Below are 16,726 nucleotides of genomic sequence, written 5' to 3'. Positions count from 1 at the left end.
GGCTAGCACTGGAGTAATATGATCAAATTTTTGGGTTCTAGTTAGGATTCTAGCAGCCGTATTTAGCACTAACTGAAGTTTATTTAGTGCTTTATCCGGGTAGCCGGAAAGTAGAGCATTGCAGTAGTCCAACCTAGAAGTAACAAAGGCATGGATTAATTTGTCTGCGTCATTTTTGGACAGAAAGTTTCTGATTTTTGCAATATTACATAGATGGAAAAAAGCTGTCCTTGAAACAGTCTTGATATGTTCTTCAAAAGAGAGATCAGGGTCTAGAGTTACTCCGAGGTCCTTCACATATTAATTGTCAGATTCAACAGAAGATATCTTTGTTTCAACACAGTGATAGACATTTTAAATGCTACTGCTACTGCTCTTTCACCATTTCAGCTACAAACATTAAAACAACTAAAACATGTTCAAAACTTTATAAATTATAACTATTTACATTTTCATTAATTAGCATAAATAAGCCACCAACAGTAATATTATAGGCCTAACTCTAGAACCGTTCAAGCTAGAGACACCCAACCAACTTTCACCTAATCCAGCTATCCTTTTCTATCAACCATATTACTTCAAGTCAAGCTAGCAAGCACACACATTTTCTTTAGGAAATGTACTTTTCGAGTATTCACTTGACCTTAGTTACCGCAAGTGAATTATAGCTTCCATGTGAGACCAATAGGCCGACTACTACGGACGGGAAGGGACATATGAACCGAATTGCGTTGTGGTAAAAAGCTTTTATTTACCGCAAGAGACCGCTATAAGAGCTGTTTGTGTAAAACATTTTTTCATTTACCAGGCAAAATATCCCCATAAATATATTTTGAACAACATAAACTAGACTACCTGTATAATTATTATTGTTTGAAAAATGTCCCCATCATGCTCATGGAATCAACCTTCTCTGAGGAAGGTAGAGAGAATAATTGTCTCAAACTCTTCAAATTGTAAACCAGTGATTTCATATCAAAAGACAATGATTATAAACACAAAGGCTATTTGTATTGCTGACAGTCACACCCTAAGATGTATAATAATAGGTCTCAGAGGTGTAGTTTATGGGAAGTTTCTGATAAACTGTAGGTTTACATTTGATTGGAAGGCTGTACAGGTGGTTTGGGGATGCGCAGCGTTGCCTAACGTCACGCTCGGTGGTGGTATAAAATCCCCTGGGTTTGTCCTCCAGTCATTCATCTTGAGAAAAGACGGAGGCAGCATAGCTATATTACGCGTACTTGTGGCTGGGTAGAAACCGATAACAAGATGACTAAAATTGTTATGGCTTACATTGGATTCCTTCTCCTTGCAATGCATTTTTCATCACAGGCAAGACATTTTCTTTCATAAATGATGTACTTTTTTTTTTACCATGTTTGCTTCAGATTAACCCGGATTTGAATTAGGCTACCCATTATTCTGGAGAGCAAATGTATTTCAATAGGACAGGTGTAACTTTCATTGTGGCTTATTATTCAGACAAATGTGTTACCATAAATCTAAAATGTATGATTTTTTTCGACAATGACAAGCGAATGATGGCGCGTATAATTCACCTCAGATGTTTTCAGTCAGTATGATTGACGAAATGTTGGCAAAATCTAGCGTGCCACGCAATGTGGAACGGCGACGCCTCTTCAGATAAAGGATTCAGTAGCCTAAAGTTACTACAACATGCATAGGCTGGCTAATGTAATTTTAGCGCGACTGTGTCTTTTATTTCTTATCCTTGACTGCGGATTTCAAATGCAGGACGTTGCCCGTTACCCTATAGGCTATGGAAAACATTGTCCACAAGGTGATGGCACTTACATGTCTTAGGTTTTCTAAGGTGCATGTTGTTGGAACATATTGCCATAGGGCTCTTGTATTTACTGCCTAAGCTTTCTCCGTGTGCGTAGCTGACCGTTTTCCCTCTTTAATTTAGTAGGACGAAAGTGAAGTCTTATTGGTAATTGTCCCTAATGTTTCAGGTTGACGTGTTTTTCACATGTGACAAGCCCCTCTGCTCTCCTGTTTTAGGTCCACGCGCAAAAGGCTAGCACACAGTCCCCTGCCATGAATGCTACGACCAAAGCTGGCGGCGCGAGTTCTAACATGACCAAGATGCCCGATGTCGCCAAGAACAACACCATTCCCAAAGGAGCCAGTGCGTCCTTGCAGTCCAGCTCGGTCGCGCTCATCATACCCATCCTGGTGGGGGGCTCTCTACAGGGGCGCTTCTAGAGGGCTGTTGATCACTGAACAGACACCGGCAAGACTTTAACATCAGCGACCTAGATGGGGCGAACTGTTTTACAAAGAGCACATTTTTTTAAATGCACTTCAGAAAGGCAGTCATGTGCGCTCCTAACCGGAGAGATTCGGTCGAGTTGCGTGCCGGACGATAACCCTTTTCTACTTCACTGATGGGAATTGTTATTTACTCTCACACCTTCCGGCCGCTTCAAACCAGTAGACCTACACACCTCGCACACTGGCCCCATGCCCATAGGCCGACCGGTACGGTCCTCTCCATGAAGGCAGTTCATGATAAGGATCAGTCCAGATTGAGGATGTACGGAACTCTGCACTTTGAACCGTTTGGTCCCGCTGTTCCAGTGTAGACACCAGGGGGTAGTTTAGTGATTTCTTAAGAATTTAACATATCTAAAGAAATGTTGTTTTGAGGCACTTCCAAAATAAGGTATAAATGAATCTGTGGCACATGCACGAACAGCGGTATTTCTGCAACTGCAGTGACTACTTTGTCAGAGGCTTGATGTAGACTTGTGATATTTATTTCTAGAATATGGGATTGTTTGAGTTGGCATATGTGAGATTTAATTGTGTAAATCATGTGATATGCTTAAATGTGTTTATGGTCAGGCTCAAGTAAAGCTTTGAAATATAGCTTACTTGTGACACTTTTCTTATATAATAAAAATACTTAAACATAATTTTGACTTCTCCTGTCCTTAAATTATAATGCTAGACCTGCCAAGTAATTTTCTCTGTTCCACTGTCTCCAGCCCCTTTATTGATCACATAGCTAAGACCAGGGATATACTCAGGTAGACTAGGTTTGATGTGCCACAATTTAAATCCTTATTTTAGAATGGGGAATAGGAATGTTTGCCTTTGGCCAGTTGTAGCATTTATGCCATGTCAACTAGGACATGATAAGTCTTACATCCCTTGTGGCCAAAACAGGTCAGTTTCCTGACAGTTGACTTGTCTGCTTTAAAGCGAGGTTACTTTACCCTAGCTACATTGACCTGTGACCAGTCATTTGTAAACTAGCCTACAAAGATGTTCAGGGTAAACCTGTAAGGTATATTTAAACTAAAAGTTAATTGACACTGGGTCTTGCTGGTTGGCTCTGGTTACCTTTGTAGAATGGTACGTTCATCCCATAAGTCTAAGCTAAATGGAATGTTTTAAGGTCATACCAAGGTTATTTTAGCTAGTTATAATTAAACTCCCTTGACTGAAACAACGTAATTATTTGACATTACTGCAATTAGCCCATACAGTTTGTTCTGTCATAGATCTGAGATCAGCATACTTTTGTAAAATGTATTTACTGGCACTAAATCTATTTAACATGCTGTGGGACCTTCATGTGATGTTTGAGTGTCCCCTTTCCAGAGGGGTCATGGTGTGTAGACTGTTCATTTGCTACAGACAAGTTAGAGGCTGTTCAGACTGGTCCCAAGATGGTTGTAGAGAAACTGAATGTGTTTGCGAGCGACCTGAGTAGACCGGTTTTCACACAGGCAGATGCGGTGGATTTAGATGCATCCAATGCAAACTGACTATGGGGATTTAATGCTAATCGACCTTAGGGGGTTCGAAAGATTGGTCATTTTCCCCAAAAAATTGGGGCGTACCTGTTTTGCATATTTGGCATTGTCTCAAATCAGTTTGTTAGTGTTAAAGCCCTATACAAATATGGTCTCTATTGCTTTCTTAAGGCAGATCCAAAACGCAGATGTTTAAGCCTAGCTCAGTGCTTTCTGTGGTGGGGTAGCCAGCGGAAAATGTAGTGTTGGTAATGTTCTCTAGTTGCACCATGATTATCTCTGTTCTGTCACTTGTGAGGAGGGTAGACCTTGAATTCAAGCCCCTTGGGTGCTACCATAGTTACATTAGAAGTGTCCATCCAAGAAGGCTCAAGGTCATTGGCCACAGCTTAAATGATGTCAAATCACGTTATCTACAGTAGCTTTGGACTGTCAACATACTTTCAAAATCTGAGCTAGCAGTCATGAGTCAAGTTGACAATCTACTGGCAAATCCTTTTTAATCCTTGTCATATTAAGAGAAATTATAGTGTATTGGTGCTCATCGGCCATTGGACATAAACATTACACAAGTTGGAAATCGCAAATTCAAATGGTTTGGAAGGAATCAGTAAAAGTGGCTAACTGCAAGCATTGCAAAGCAATCACTAGCCTGCTATCCAGTGGAGTGGCTGTGTGGTCCCAAATCTGGGATTAAGTGTTTTCCAAGTTTTAAATGGATAAATATTCAACATTGGCCATGCTGTCAATGAAGCATGATTTGTGCCACGCTCAAAACAACTGACTCGGATCTGCGAAGTCTTGAACTCACTGAAGTCAAGTTAACTCGGAATTCTGTAAAAAACTAGCTCCGCCTGGGAAATATGTTTTGAACGGTCATCCAACTCGGAATTGTAAGTTGGGATCTCAGGCCTCATTCTAGAGCTACAACCTGAAGATCAGTGACGTCATGATTTGACCTTGTTTTTTTTTCCGAGATCCCAGTTGTCTTGAAGGCACCATACATCCAGAGAATGCCAGACTTTGATGAAAAAATTTGCCCACGAAGGTCCGCCGTTCCACCTTCCTGTTCAAATGAGCACAGCACAACAAGGTGAGTCCAAAAATGTTGTGTATGCTGCTGCATAATTGATGTAATATGCCAGGGAGATATTTGTACCGTAGCTAAGAAAGTAATACTAAGTGTATGTTGTGTAGTAAATTGTTAGTAGCCCATATGCCTCACCCTAATAATTTGGTCTATTTACTCTTTATTTATCTAGGGGTTCTGACTTGGTGTACAGGGAGAACACCGTAAAAACAGCCCGTGTTCTGAATTCTGTCGCTGTACATTTCAAAAGTGCTAAACAAATAGTAATATTGACTACGTCAATCCTAGCTCGCTCATTGTCTCAATCGACATTTCGGATTGCCTCTTAACTTCTTCTTGTCCCATTATGCCATAGTTTGTACATCTCAATTGTCATTAGAAACCACATTTGTTTAAGTTAGTCAGCCATATCAGCTATGTTCTTTTTAAAGGCAGTACATGAGGCTGAATTAACTATTTGGCTGCCAGACAAGGCTCTGCTGATAGCCAGGTGTAGCAGTGGTAAGATGTTGGGACAGCTTTATGTAGGCCCAAACAGTTTGTGGGCACCTTTTGTCACTCTTATAGTGCAATTCATGTATTGCTTAGTGTTGTGTAGTGGCTTTGCTCTCATGCATCCCACTTTTTATTATTTCTGCCCCACCAAGATTTACATGCTAAAATCGCCACTGGTTCCAATCGAGTAGTTTCGTGTCCCTCTTCTCCCTGTGAGCAAAGTATCTTATCAGTTACCTAAACCACCTACACCATGGATTCTATGCATCAACCAAATGGGTTCATCTCCTTAAATCCTTGTTTTCCTGCTTTTGATGAGCGATGCTCCGTCAAGGTGTATTGGTTTGAAGCAAGATACAGGTGCCTGATGGTTTGCACCAGTTCATTTACACCTTCAATCGGAATCAGAACTTTGCCATAGATGCGCAGTAGCATTGTTCAAGAAACAAAACAGATCACCTTAAGATGAAACAAGTCCCTCTGACATTTCTACATGAGCATCGCTAACAGGGCCTCAAGTGATTCATATGTAAACTCAGCAGAAAAATAAACATCTTCTCACTGTCAACTGCATTTATTTACAGCAAACTTAACATGTGTAAATATTTGTATGACCATAAGATTCAACAACTGAGACAAACTGAACAAGTTCCACAGACATGTGATAAACATAAATGGAATAATGTGTTCCTGAACAAAGGGGGGGTCAAAATCAAAAGTAACAGTCAGTATCTGGTGTGGCCACCAGCTGCATTAAGTACTGCATCATCTCCTCCAGTTCTTGCTTATTTTTTTGTTGCTGAGTTTATCCTTGGGGCTCAAGTTTTCCATGGTCTGCACACAGCCTCTTGCTGTGGAAGGTTTTTGCATTGATTTTACATCCATTTGTTTTCATTTGAATCCCTCTCTTTTGCATTCATCTCCTCCCTGCATGGTGTTTCCTACTTCACCACCTTTGAGGTAAAGTAGTCTGTTTATCATAAGACATCTAAAGGAACAGCATGAAAGCTCATATCTGCTTGTTGTACATGATAGTTAGTGTGTGTGCATTTTAATATCATTTTGATGCAAACCTAAGCTCGAAGTGAAACAATTGAGCACAGCGGTCGGGCTGGTTTACGAGGCTAGGAAACACTGGGACTAGATGATGAACTGTCAGGTGATATGTGTAAAGGTTCTACGTTATTGAGTCTTCAAAATCTAACCTGTTGGAATCCGCAACGACCCAAGGAAACTCTAAGGTTTTATGATTATTTTTCTGCCTTTGAATATCATTACCTCAGTCACAATAGAACCTTACCATGCACGTCACTGACCAGTTCCACTCACTTGGAATGGAAGAAGTAAAACAACAGGATATTTGTGGCTTTCCATATGCCCCAGTGGTGGAACACTTCTTTACCACGCTGTGCTGTGAAAACAAGCACCAAGGATGGTTGAACTAAACTCCTGATAACTTTTACTTATTTGAAAGGTTGAGAGGGAGCATTAGAACCATTGTAAACCAGATTTGCCTTTGGGGGCATGTTGAGGAGGGAGGCCATTCTGAAAGGTCAACCGATAGCATCAGGGAGCAAACAACCATATTGACCTTTGATTATTGCTCATGCAGTAAAAAATCATGACACGGTGAATTTGCATTGACATAGAAAGGCAACAAGCACTTCCTATAGAATGCATCTTTAGCGGTGTATAGCCACCGAAAAATGATATGAGGGGAAAAAGTCAGTCACTCAAATCAAAGTTTATTTGTCACGTGCGCCTAATACAACAGGTGTAGACCTTACAGTGAAATGCTTACTTACAGGCTCTAACCAACAGTGTAGTTTTTAAGTAAAAAAAAAGGTATTAGGTGAACAATAGATAAGTAAAAAAAATAAAAACAGAAGTAAAAAAGACAGTGAAAAATAACAGTAGCGAGGCTGTAGGCTATAAACAGTAGCGAGGCTATATACAGGCACTGGTTAGTCGGGCTGATTGAGGTAGTATGTACATGTAGGTATGGTTAAAGTGACCATGCATATATGATAAAATGAGGGGGTGGTGGGACACAATGCAGATAGTCCGGGTAGCCAATTGTTTACCTGTTCAGGAGTCTTATGGCTTGGGGGTAAAAACTGTTAAGAAGCCTTTTGGTCCTAGACTTGGCGCTCTGGTACCGCTTGCCATGTGGTAGTAGAGAGAAAAGCCTATGACTGGGGTGGCTGGGGTCTTTGACAATTTTTAGGGCCTTCCTCTGACACCACCTGGTGTAGAGGTCCTGAATGGCAGGCAGCTTAGCCCCAGTGATGTTGTGGGCCGTACGCACTACCCTCTGTGGTGCCTTGTGGTCGGAGGCCGAGCAGTTGCTGTACCAGGCAGTGATGCAACCAGTCAGGATGCTCTCGATGTTGCAGCTGTAGATCCTTTTGAGGATCTGAGGACCCATGCCAAATCTTTTTAGTTTCCTTAGGGGGAATAGGCTTTGTCGTGCCCTCTTCACGACTGTCTTGGTGTGTTTGGACCATTCTAGTTTGTTGGTGATGTGGACACCAAGGAACTTGAAGCTCTCAACCTGCTCCACGACAGCCCCGTCGATGAGAATGGGGGCGTGCTCGGTCCTCCTTTTCCTGTAGTCCACAATCATCTCCTTAGTCTTGGTTACGTTGAGGGATAGGTTGTTACTCTGGCACCACCCGGCCAGGTCTCTGACCTCCTCCTTATGGGCTGTCTCGTCATTGTCGGTGATCAGGCCTACCACTGTTGTGTCGTCTGCAAACTTAATGATGGTGTTGGAGTCGTGCCTGGCCACGCAGTCGTGGGTGACCAGGGAGTACAGGAGGGGACTGAGCACGCACCCATGAGGGGCTCCAGTGTTGAGGATCAGTGTGGCAGATGTGTTGCTACCTACCCTCACCACCTTGGAGCGGCCCGTCAGGAAGCCCAGGATCCAGTTACAGAGGGAGGTGTTTAGTCCCAGGATCCTTATTTAGTGATGAGCTTTGAGTGTACTATGGAGTTGAACGCTGAGCTGTAGTCAATGAATAGCATTCTCACGTAGGTGTTCCTTTTGTCCAGGTGGGAAAGGGCAGTGTGGAGTGCAAGAAAGACTGCATCATCTGTGGATCTGTTTGGGCGGTATGGAAATTGGAGTGGGTCTAGGGTTTCTGGGATAATGGTGTTGATGTGAGCCATTACCAGCCTTTCAAAGCACTTCATGGCTACGGACGTGAGTGCTACGGGTCTGTAGACATTTAGTCAGGTTGCCTTAGTGGTGTTGGGCACAGGGACTATGGTGGTCTGCTTGAAATATGTTAGCATTACAGTCTCAATCGGGGACATGTTGAAAATGTCAGTGAAGATAGCTGCCAGTTGGTCAGCACATGCCCGTAGCACACGTCCTGGTAATCCGTCTGGCCCAGCAGCCTTGTGAATGTTGACCTGTTCAAAGGTCTTACTCACGTTGGCTATGAAGAGCGTGATCACACAGTTGTCCGGAACAGCTGATGCTCTCATGCATGCCTCAGTGTTGCTTGCCTTGAAGCGAGCATAGAATTGGTTTAGCTCGTCTGGTTGGCTTATGTCACTGGGCAGCTTGCGGCTGTGCTTCCCTTTGTAGTCTGTAATAGTTTGCAAGCCCTGCTACATGACCAGCGTCAGAGCCATTGTAGTACGGTTCAATCTTAGCCCTGTATTGATGCTTTGCCTGTTTGATGGTTCGTTGGTGGGCATAGCAGGATTTCTTATAAGCTTCCGGGTTAGAGTCCCGCACCTTGAAAGCGGCAGCTCTACCCTTTAGCTCAGTGCGAATGTTGCCTGTAATCCGTGGCTTCTGGTTGGGGTATGTACGTACAGTCACTGTGGCGATGACGTCGTCGATGTACTTATTGATAAAGCCAGTGACTGATGTGGTGTACTCCTCAATGCCATCAGAGAATCCCGGGACATGTTCCAGTTTGTGATAGCAAAACAGTCCTGTAGTTTAGCATCTGCTTCATCTGACCACTTTTTTTATAGACTGAGTCACTGGTGCTTCCTGCTTTAATGTGTGCTTGTAAGCAGGAATCAGGAGGATGTAATTGTGGTCAGATTTACCAAATGGAGGGCGAGCGAGAGCTTTGTAAGCGTCTCTGTGTGTGGAGTACAGGTGATCTAGAATTTTTTTCCCTCTGATTGCACATTTAAACACAATTTGTCTAGCGCCTATCACACGCAAAGTCAAGGAGTACTGGAACGTTTCCATCAAACACTTAAGTCTTTGTTGAGTGCTTATTGTATTGAGATGGATAAGGATTGGGAGGAGGGGTTGCCTTGGTTATTGTTAGCCGCTAGGGAGGTTTCACAGGAGAGTACGGGTTTTAGTCCAAATGACCTTGTGTTTGGACATAGGGTGCGTGGACTTCTATCTGTTCTCCAGGATGACAGGAAGTCTTCCGAGCGCCCTCAGTCCCTGTTATCTTATGTGTGTGATTTCCGGCGACGCCTGTACGCCGCTGGTGAAATGGCTAAAGAGAAGCTATCATCTTCACAGGAGAGGATGAAGGGCATATTTGATCGGCGAACTGAGCCTTGTCACTTTAGTCCAGGTGACCAGGTTCTGGCTCTGCTACCAATTGTTGGTTCTCCTTTTCAAGCCAGGTTAAGGTCCAAATACCGTTGAGAGCCAGTGCACTGAGAAAAACTATCTAGTTGCCACTCCAGAATGGAGAAAAGCACACCAACTGTGCCATGTAAATTTGTTAAAACCCTATTATGCATGTTCCTCTGAGGCTGAACAGTGAGAGTCTACAGAGGTCGGTAAACCTGTTCTTTTGGCCGATATCGTTATTTCGCTGGGTTCTTGTCATGCTAGGTCCATGCATGAGGAGGAAGACGTTCCTGGTCCAGACGACTGCATACTGCAGGGTAGATAAAAAAATTCAGTGACACTGGATATTTTAGACAGCCTTCTCGCTCATCTACCTATTGATGGGCGGGAAGAGATGGTAGGTCTGATTCGGAGATTTCCAAGTTTGTTTTCGGATAAACCTACACGTACAAACTTAATAGAACACGATATTGACGTTGGAGATGCTGACCCCATTTGTCAGCGGTTCTATAGAGTTTCTTCAGAGAAACTGCGTTGTCTGGATGCTGAGGTCAGGCACATGCTGGAGAGTGAGATAGCAGAGCCTTCTTTCTCCACTTGGGTTTCTCCCTGTATCTTGGTCAGTAAACCGGATGGGGCAAACAGATTTTGTACGGACTACCATAAGGTAAACAGTGTAACTAAGCCAGATTAATTTCCGCTTCCTCGGATGGAGGACTGCGTTGATCAAGTCAGAGCAGCTAAGTTTGACCTGTTAAAGGGCTTTTTGCAGGTGCCACTGACGAGTAGGGCACGTGAAATCTCTGCCTTTATTACACCCTCTGGTCTGAACTCGTATTCGGTTATGTGTTTCGGCCTGCATAATGCACTTTTCAGTGACTTATGAACAAGGTTGTCTCCAGTCTGGCCGGGTGCGCTGTTTATCTGGACAATGTAGTGATACATGCAGATACTTGGGAGGAACATCTGTCCCGTATTCAAGCCTTGTTCGACTGCCTAGCTGCGGGTCGCCTCACGATAAATCTGGCTAAATGTGAGTTTGCTCAGGCGACCGTTACATACCTTGGAAAGGTGGTTGGGCAGGGTGAAGTGCGTCCTGTTCGGGATAAGGTGGTAGCTATTGATGCCTTTCCATCACCAACTACTAAAAAGGAGCTGATGCATTTCTTGAGGATTAATGGGTTATTACCGTAGTTTTTGTAGGAACTTCTCTACTGTGGTCGCTCCCTTGATAGATTTGCTGGTAGCTAAGGCTGTTTACGTATGGTCTTCTCGTTGTCAACAGGCTTTTGAAGATGCAAAGAGGTTGCTTACGTCAACTCCAGTGCTGTCTGCTCCTCGCGTGGATGCTAGTCATGTGGGGGCAGGTGCAGTTTTGCTGCAAGCAGATGTGTCTGGTGTTGAGAGGCCTGTTAGTTTCTTTTCCAAAAAGTTGAACCATTATCAGTGGAACTACTCGGTCATTGAAAAAGAAGCGCTAGCACTCATATGGGCGCTACGACACCTCGAGGTCTATGTCGGGTCGGGAGTAGTACCTATTGTGGTCTATAGCGACCATAACCCTCTCACCTTTTTGAGGTCCATGATGTGTCCTAATCAGAGGATAATGAGATGGTGTTTATTTTTACAAGCATTCCATCTCGATGTGCGGCACATCCGGGGGACTGATAATGTTGTTGCTGACGCTCTCTCTCGTGCGCCCTGTTCCTGAATGTCCACGTGACTGACCACTGTTATTTTGTGTTTGGTATTTTCCTGTTCTGTCGGTCCTGTCTGTTCCCTTCTGGTCTCGTTTTCTTTCCTCTTAAAGGTTGCTTCCTGTTCGCAAAGCTTGCTGAGGTCTGGGAGGACGAGGTTGGCTGGGGCAAGTGGAAGAGTGAACACGTAACCCCCTCATCAATTTGGGATGCAGAGGCTGGGTCAAATTGTTTGTGTGACTGGTATGGTGTTCGGGGTCCTTGTTGTCCCCGGTTTTATGGGGGGGTGTGACGACCCTCCCACTCTGTCTGCCAAATTCTCTCTTTGTACTTGTTTTCCTTAATAGGATGTCGGTGGGCTTAGCCGGGAGGGTCATCAGCAAAATGGGACACACCTGGGTTCGGGGGAGTCCCACAAAAAAAACACATCGTCCCCATTCATTAAGGAGACTCTCTCCATGCAGACACAGATTTTGGTTGTGGCAATTTTGTGGTTGTTTTTGGTTGTTTGCGTTGGCACCTTTCAACACCCCTCATTATCACATTTATGCACTTAACCACTCACTTACACTACTGATTACACACACCATTGTTAATTATATTTAGTTTACTTTAGTTAATAAATATATTTTGTTATTCCTCCTCTCCACGTTGTCTCCCTTTTTGTTACGAACTTTGAGCCGGTTCGTGACACCTGGTGCATTGTTTGCTGCCTCCATTCAGGTTACACTGTTTCAGTTTCAATAAAATAATATTCTCGACAAAAACATACAAAGTTAACTAAAGCTGGGAATGTCAATACAATCAAACTTGCTAGGGCAATACATTAGACGAGGTACGATCACGAATATCCTACCCACGGGACATCAAAAACTGTAACATCTTATGTTTCACGGAATCGTGGCTGAATGATGACATTGATATTCGGCTAGCAGGATATAAGCTGCACCGGCTAGATAGAACAGCACACTCCGGTAAGACGAGGGGCGGCGGTCTGTGCATATTTGTAAACAAAAGCTGGTGCACGAAATCTAAGGAAGTCTCTTGATTGCCTGAAGTACAGTACCTTATGATAAACTGCAGACCACACTATTTGCCAAGAGAGTTTTCATCTATACTTTTCTTGACTGTTTATTTACCACCACAGACGGATGCTGGCACTAAGACCGCACTCAGTCAGCTGTATAAGGAAATAAGCAAACAGGAAACCGCTCACCCAGAGGCGGCGCTCCTAGTGGCCGGAGACTTTAATGCAGGGAAACTTAAATCAGTTCTATCAACATGTTAAATGTGCAATCAGAGGGAAAAAAATTCTAGATCACCTGTATTCCACACACAGAGACGCTTACAAAGCTCTCGCTCGCCCTCCATTTGGTAAATCTGACCACAATTACATCCTCCTGATTCCTGCTTACAAGCACACATTAAAGCAGGAAGCACCAGTGACTCAGTCTATAAAAAAAGTGGTCAGATGAAGCAGATGCTAAACTACAGGACTGTTTTGCTATCACAAACTGGAAGATGTTCCGGGATTCTCTGATGGCATTGAGGAGTACACCACATCAGTCACTGGCTTTATCAATAAGTACATCGACGACGTCATCCCCACAGTGACTGTACGTACATACCCCAACCAGAAGCCACGGATTACAGGCAACATTCGTACTGAGCTAAAGGGTAGAGCTGCCGCTTTCAAGGTGCGGGACTCTAACCCGGAAGCTTATAAGAAATCCTGCTATGCCCACCGACGAACCATCAAACAGGCAAAGCATCAATACAGGGCTAAGATTGAACCGTACTACAATGCCTCTGACGCTGGTCATGTAGCAGGGCTTGCAAACTATTACAGAATACAAAGGGAAGCACAGCCGCAAGCTGCCCAGTGACATAAGCAAACCAGACGAGCTGAACCAATTCTATGCTCGCTTCAAGGCAAGCAACACTGAGGCATGCATGAGAGCATCAGCTGTTCCGGACAACTGTGTGATCACGCTCTCCATAGCCAATGTGAGTAAGACCTTTGAATAGGTCAACATTCACAAGGCTGCTGGGCCAGACGGATTACCAGGACGTGTGCTACGGGCATGTGCTGACCAACTGGCAGCTATCTTCACTGACATTTTCAACATGTCCCCGATTGAGTCTGTAATACTAACATATTTCAAGCAGACCACCATAGTCCCTGTGCCCAACACCACTAAGGCAACCTGACTAAATGTCTACAGACCCGTAGCACTCACGTCCGTAGCCATGAAGTGCTTTGAAAGGCTGGTAATGGCTCACATCAACACCATTATCCCAGAAACCCTAGACCCACTCCAATTTCCATACCGCCCAAAAAGATCCACAGATGATGCAATCTTTCTTGCACTCCACACTGCCCTTTCCCACCTGGACAAAAGGAACACCTACGTGAGAATGCTATTCATTGACTACAGCTCAGCGTTCAACTCCATAGTACACTCAAAGCTCATCACTAAATAAGGATCCTGGGACTAAACACCTCCCTCTGCAACTGGATCCTGGGCTTCCTGACGGGCTGCTCCCAGGTGGTGAGGGTAGGTAGCAACACATCTGCCACACTGATCCTCAACACTGGAGACCCTCAGGGGTGCGTGCTCAGTCCCCTCCTGTACTCCCTGTTCACCCACGACTGCGTGGCCAGGCACGACTCCAACACCATCATTAAGTTTGCAGACGACACAACAGTGGTAGGCCTGATCACCGACAACGACGAGACAGCCCATAAGGAGGAGGTCAGAGACCTGGCCGGGTGGTGACAGAGTAACAACCTATCCCTCAACGTAACCAAGACTAAGGAGATGATTGTGGACTACAGGAAAAGGAGGACCGAGCACGCCCCCATTCTCATCGACGGGGCTGTCGTGGAGCAGGTTGAGAGCTTCAAGTTCCTTGGTGTCCACATCACCAACAAACTAGAATGGTCCAAACACACCAAGACAGTCGTGAAGAGGGCACGACAAAGCCTATTCCCCCTAAGGAAACTAAAAAGATTTTGCATGGGTCCTCAGATGCTCAAAAGGATCTACAGCTGCAACATCGAGAGCATCCTGACTGGTTGCATCACTGCCTGGTACAGCAACTGCTCGGCCTCCGACCACAAGGCACCACAGAGGGTAGTGCGTACGGCCCACAACATCACTGGGGCTAAGCTGCCTGCCATTCAGGACCTCTACACCAGGTGGTGTCAGAGGAAGGCCCTAAAAATTGTCAAAGACCCCAGCCACCCCAGTCATAGGCTTTTCTCTCTACTACCACATGGCAAGCGGTACCAGAGCGCCAAGTCTAGGACCAAAAGGCTTCTTAACAGTTTTTACCCCCAAGCCATAAGACTCCTGAACAGGTAAACAATTGGCTACCCGGACTATCTGCATTGTGTCCCACCACCCCCTCATTTTATCATATATGCATGGTCACTTTAACCATACCTACATGTACATACTACCTCAATCAGCCCGACTAACCAGTGCCTGTATATAGCCTCGCTACTGTTTATAGCCTACAGCCTCGCTACTGTTATTTTTCACTGTCTTTTTTACTTCTGTTTTTATTTTTTTTACTTATCTATTGTTCACCTAATACCTTTTTTTTACTTAAAAACTACACTGTTGGTTAGAGCCTGTAAGTAAGCATTTCACTGTAAGGTCTACACCTGTTGTATTAGGCGCACGTGACAAATAAACTTTGATTTGAGTGACTGACTTTTTCCCCTCATATCATTTTTCGGTGGCTATACACCGCTAAAGATGCATTCTATAGGAAGTGCTTGTTGCCTTTCTATGTCAATGCAAATTCACCGTGTCATGATTTTTTACTGCATGAGCAATAATCAAAGGTCAATATGGTTGTTTGCTCCCTGATGCTATCGGTTGACCTTTCAGAATGGCCTCCCTCCTCAACATGCCCCCAAAGGCAAATCTGGTTTACAATGGTTCTAATGCTCCCTCTCAACCTTTCAAATAAGTAAAAGTTATCAGGAGTTTAGTTCAACCATCCTTGGTGCTTGTTTTCACAGCACAGCGTGGTAAAGAAGTGTTCCACCACTGGGGCATATGGAAAGCCACAAATATCCTGTTGTTTTACTTCTTCCATTCCAAGTGAGTGGAACTGGTCAGTGACGTGCATGGTAAGGTTCTATTGTGACTGAGGTAATGATATTCAAAGGCAGAAAAATAATCATAAAACCTTAGAGTTTCCTTGGGTCGTTGCGGATTCCAACAGGTTAGATTTTGAAGACTCAATAACGTAGAACCTTTACACATATCACCTGACAGTTCATCATCTAGTCCCAGTGTTTCCTAGCCTCGTAAACCAGCCCGACCGCTGTGCTCAATTGTTTCACTTCGAGCTTAGGTTTGCATCAAAATGATATTAAAATGCACACACACTAACTATCATGTACAACAAGCAGATATGAGCTTTCATGCTGTTCCTTTAGATGTCTTATGATAAACAGACTACTTTACCTCAAAGGTGGTGAAGTAGGAAACACCATGCAGGGAGGAGATGAATGCAAAAGAGAGGGATTCAAATGAAAACAAATGGATGTAAAATCAATGCAAAAACCTTCCACAGCAAGAGGCTGTGTGCAGACCATGGAAAACTTGAGCCCCAAGGATAAACTCAGCAACAAAAAAATAAGCAAGAACTGGAGGAGATGATGCAGTACTTAATGCAGCTGGTGGCCACACCAGATACTGACTGTTACTTTTGATTTTGACCCCCCCTTTGTTCAGGAACACATTATTCCATTTATGTTTATCACATGTCTGTGGAACTTGTTCAGTTTGTCTCAGTTGTTGAATCTTATGGTCATACAAATATTTACACATGTTAAGTTTGCTGTAAATAAATGCAGTTGACAGTGAGAAGATGTTTATTTTTCTGCTGAGTTTACATATGAATCACTTGAGGCCCTGTTAGCGATGCTCATGTAGAAATGTCAGAGGGACTTGTTTCATCTTAAGGTGATCTGTTTTGTTTCTTGAACAATGCTACTGCGCATCTATGGCAAAGTTCTGATTCCGATTGAAGGTGTAAATGAACTGGTGCAAACCATCAGGCA

The 16,726-nt window shown here is 43.9% G+C and overlaps 1 long non-coding RNA gene across 1 annotated transcript; it reads left to right on the top strand.

The window, feature by feature from the left end:
- Positions 1–1,192: 1,192 nt before the first annotated feature.
- LOC123724117 (uncharacterized) lies at positions 1,193–2,320 on the top strand. The gene is made up of 2 exons (XR_006756811.1): positions 1,193–1,335; positions 2,029–2,320. It is a non-coding gene; the product is annotated as an uncharacterized lncRNA (long non-coding RNA).
- The last annotated feature ends 14,406 nt before the right edge of the window (positions 2,321–16,726 follow it).

Source organism: Salmo salar, chromosome ssa09 (genome assembly GCF_905237065.1).
Source record: "Salmo salar chromosome ssa09, Ssal_v3.1, whole genome shotgun sequence".
Lineage (NCBI taxonomy): Eukaryota > Metazoa > Chordata > Actinopteri > Salmoniformes > Salmonidae > Salmo > Salmo salar.
This window is presented reverse-complemented; position numbering and strand designations above follow the sequence as displayed.